This window comes from Octodon degus, unplaced genomic scaffold (genome assembly GCF_000260255.1).
Source record: "Octodon degus isolate 3935 unplaced genomic scaffold, OctDeg1.0 scaffold00599, whole genome shotgun sequence".
Taxonomy (NCBI): domain Eukaryota; kingdom Metazoa; phylum Chordata; class Mammalia; order Rodentia; family Octodontidae; genus Octodon; species Octodon degus.
Genome location: NW_004525175.1, coordinates 16,981 through 21,686, shown reverse-complemented (window position 1 = coordinate 21,686; position 4,706 = coordinate 16,981). Strand labels below are relative to the sequence as shown.

The window sequence follows — 4,706 nt, the reverse complement described above, 5'->3', positions numbered from 1 at the left end:
ACAAAGGTCAGAAGACAGTGCTACACAAAATGATGAGAAGAAACAAAATGCAACCTCAGAACACAACACCACCTGTAAAAAGTGCAGAGGACACTAACACAGAACAAATTGGGAATCACACAGCTGAAAGTACTGAATCAACGGTTTCTGAAATAAAGAAATAACTGCAGAAAGGTGTAGAGGAACACAGATTGGAAATAAAAAAAGAAAACCCTGAATTAATAACATCTGCAGTAATTAATCAAATGTCGAAACATATGGAGGAAACCCGGTACTCACCCAGAACAAGTGCGGAGGACAGTAGCTGGCTCAAATGCATGATTTAATAGCGTCGATATTAATAAGCAACAGCAGAAAGATATAGAGGAAATCAGAGCACAACTCTTTTCTGAACTAAAAAAAGAATTCTCAGAACTCATAGCATCTGAGGTAAAGAAGCAACTACAGAAATATAGGGAGGAAAACCAAGCTGAATAAAACACAGCAGTAAAAGAATACATAACTACTTCTAAAGAAGACATTGATAAAAAAATAGAGGAGATTAGAAAAATGAAGGATTCCTTGAATGAGCAGCTCAGGAAAGAAATAGATCGCATGAAGAAGAGTCAAAGAGAAATAGAGGAAACAAAAACATGAATCACAAGCTTGCAAAAACATTTAAGTCAAAATGAAGACAGAGTTTCAGATATTGAAGATGCTGGTGCAGCTAGAGAAAAGGCAAGAAAGGATATCTTAAAAACAACGAGTATGCAGGAAAAAATAATCCTTCACCTGCAAGATGATGCAAAGATTAATAATGTGAGACTAATAGGCATCAATGAGAAAGAAAGAGTCAATACAAATGACATTAAAAATTATGGGCAGAAGTAATAGCAGAAAACTTCCCAAATATGAGGAAACAATCTGACATTCAAGTAACTGAAGCATACAGAATGCCACGCAACCTCAACCCAATGAAAAACACACTGAGACATATAATAGTCAAGATCCCATAAATTCAGCGCAAGAATAATCTACTGAAAGTCACTACAGAAAAAAGCAGATCACATTCAAAGGAAAACCCATCAGAATTACAGCCAAATTCGCTTCACAAACCATGCAGGCAAGAAGAGCACGGAGCAGAGTGCTTTGGGTCCTCTATGAAAAGAAATTCCAGCCCAGACTACTATACCCTGGAAAACTCTCTTTCAAGTTTGATGGAGAAGTGAAATACTTTCATGACAAAGAACAGATAAAGAATTTCATAAGGACAAAGCCAACCATACATAGGGTACTGAAAGATGTTCTAGAGAGGGACCACAACGATCAGAACTCCACGAATGAGATCCGAAGCAACCAACTAAATAGGGCAAGCAATTAAACACAGGAGACAAAGGAGTAAACAGCAACAGTTAAATAACATGGCAACCGTAAGTCAATACATCTCAATTCTAACCATCAATGTAAATGGACTCAATTCACCAATTAAGAGAAATACACTGGCCTGTGGATTAGGAAAAAAGAATCCAACAATATGCTGCATACAAGAAACACATTTAACTCATAAAGACATTCTTAGCCTGAAAGTGAAAGGATGTAACACAATAGTACATGCCCCAGCTCCTCAGAAAAAAGCAGGGGTAGCAATTCTATTCTCAAACAGTCTCAACTTCAAATGAGGAATGATCAATCGAAATAAAGAAGGCCACTAATTACTGGTTAGGGGAAAAATTGAAGAGGAAGAGGTAACACTCATAAATATGTATGCACCAAACACAGGAGCACCAAACTATATACAGCAAATCTTAATGGACTGAAAAATCTCATATCCAATACCACAGTTTTAACAGGAAAACTTAACACCACCTTATCTCCAAAGGATAGGTCAACCACGCAAAAAGTAAGAAAAGAAATAACAGAACTGGATCTGAGCGTGAAACAAATGGACTTGGTGGACATATACAGAGTGTTCCACAAAAAACACAGTTGAATACACATTTTTCTCAGCTGCACATGGGTCATTTTCTAAAATAGGCAACGTACTGGTCCATAGGTCTTGTTTAAGTATATGGAAGAAAACAAAAATTGTCCCATGCACTTTATCTGACGACAGTGCAATGAAACTGGAAATAAGTGACAAAAGAAACCAGAAAAAACCCTTAAATACATGGAAATTGAAGGACACCCTCTTCAGAAAACAATGGGTCACAGATGAAATTAAACAAGAAATGCAACAATATCTAAAATTCAACGACAATTCGAGCACAGTTCATAGTAATTTATAAAAGCAGTTCTCTGAGGGAAATTCATATCTGTGAACTCACACATTAGGAAAACAGAACGGGAACAAATAAATACCCTAATGATGCACCTTCAACAAATAGAAAAGGATGAGCAAACCAAACCCAGATCCCAAAGATGGGAGGAAATCATAAAGATTAAAGAAGAAATTCATTCAATTGAGACTAAGAAAACAATTCAAAGAATTAAAAAAGCAAAAAGCTGGTTATTTGAAAGATTAAATAAAATTGATAAGCCCCTAGCTTACCTCATCAAACAGAGGAAAGAAAAAATTCAAATACAAGCAAGAAGAAATGAAAAGGGAGTAATTACCACAGACTCAGTGAAAATTCAGAAGATTATCAATAGCTACTTTGAGAATCTTTACTATCACAGAATAGAAGACACAGAAGAAATGGACAGATTCCTAGACAGGTGCAAATTACCACAACTGAATCGACAAGATATAACCACTCTCAATAGCCCAATAACAGCCAATGAAATACGAGATGTAATTAAAAACCTACCGGCAAAGAAAAGTCCAGTTCTGGATGGATTCACAGCTGAGTTCTACAAGACATTTACAGAAGATGTAGTCCCTATACTCCTAAACATCTTCCAAAAAATTGAAAAGGAAGCAATCCTCCCAAAATCATTCCTGGAGGCAAGTATTATATTGATACCTAAACCAGGGAAAGACACAACTAGAAAAGAGAACTACAGGCCTATTTCCCTCATGAATATAGATGCCAAAATCCTCAATAAAATACTAGAAAATAGAATACACAAAATCATCAAGAAGATCATACACCATGAATTGATAGGATTCATCCTAGGGCTGCAAGGATGGTACAATATTAGAAGATCTATCAATGCAATACACTATATCAATAGAGCGAAAACTAAAAACCACATGATCATCTCCATTGATGCAGAAAAGTATTTTGACAAAGTTCAGCACTCATTCATGTTCAAAGTCCTAAAGAAAATTGGAATAGATGGCCTCTACTTCAATCTGGTAAAAGCCATTTATGAAAGCCCAACAGCTAACATAATCCTAAATGGGGAAAAAGTGAAATCTTTTAGTTTTGGATCTGGTACAGGACAAGGATGTCCTCTATCACCACTCCTATTCAATATAGTTCTGGAATCATTAGCTACAGCCATTAGACAAGAGAAAGAAATAAAAAGAATAAGAATAGGTAAAGAAGAAGTTAAATTATCTTTATTTGCAGATGACATGATACTTTACTTGGAAGACCCAAAAAACTCCACCAAGAAGCTATGAGAATTAATACAGAAATTCAGAAGCATAGCAGGTAATAAAGTCAATACCCAAAAGTCAATAGCAGTCCTCTCCACAGACAACAAACACACTGAGAGGGAAATTATAGAAACAATACATTTTAAAATAGCACCGAGGAAAATCAAATACCTTTAAATTCATCTAACTAAAAAAGTCGAAGATCTTTTCAAGGAAAATTACAGTACTCTGAAAAAAAATGATCATAGAGGTTTTTAGAAAATGGAAAGATATTCCATGCTCCTTGATGGGAAGAACCAACATTGTGAAGATGGCCATACTCCCAAAATTGCTGTACATATTTGATGCACTCCCTATCAGACTACCAGTGACATACCTCAAAGAAAGAGAGAAATTATTCCTAAAATTTATCTGGAACCAGAAAAGACTTAGAATAGCAAAGGCAATTCTGGGCAATAAAGACAAGGTAGGAGGCATTACAAATCCTGACTTGAAATTATACTGCAAGTTTACTGTGATAAAATCAGAATGATACTGGCAACAAAATAGACCTGAGGATCAATGGGATAGATTAGAAGACACTGAAGCCCCTATGAACACACTCAGCCACCTAATCTTTGACAAAGTGGCCAAACATATGCCCTGGAAGAAAGATAGACTCTTTAAAAAGTGTTACCAGGGGTTGGTGAGATGGCTCAGTGGTCTAAAGCACCTACTTAGAACAAGCTAAGCTAAGCAAAGCACAGGGACCGCAGTTCAATCCCCCAGCACCACATGCCAGCCAGCCCCGCCCCCTGGTGGGCTGAGCTGGTCACACACACACAAAATAAATAAATAAATATTTAAAAAAAAATAAAAAGTGGTACTGGACAAATTGGCTCTCTAAATCCCAAAAATTCAAATTTGACCCAGGTCTATCACCATGCACTAAGCTAAAGTCAAAATGGATTAAAGATCTAAACATTAAAGCAGAGACACTAAATCTCCTGGAAGAGAAAGTAGGAGGAAATCTTGAGGACATAGGGGTAGGCAAAAAGTTCATGGGCAGAAATCAAATCACACGGGAAACAGTTGAAAAAATTAACTGGGACATGCTCTTACTGAGACGTTTTTTCACGTCAAAAGAAATTGCCAACAAAGTGAAAAGGCAAAATACAAATTTGGAAAAAATCATGACAAATAA

General features: G+C 36.3%; 1 pseudogene; it reads left to right on the top strand.

Moving 5' to 3' along the window:
* Positions 1 to 4,706, top strand: part of LOC101559836 — a 9,655-nt pseudogene that overhangs the window by 2,003 nt on the left and 2,946 nt on the right.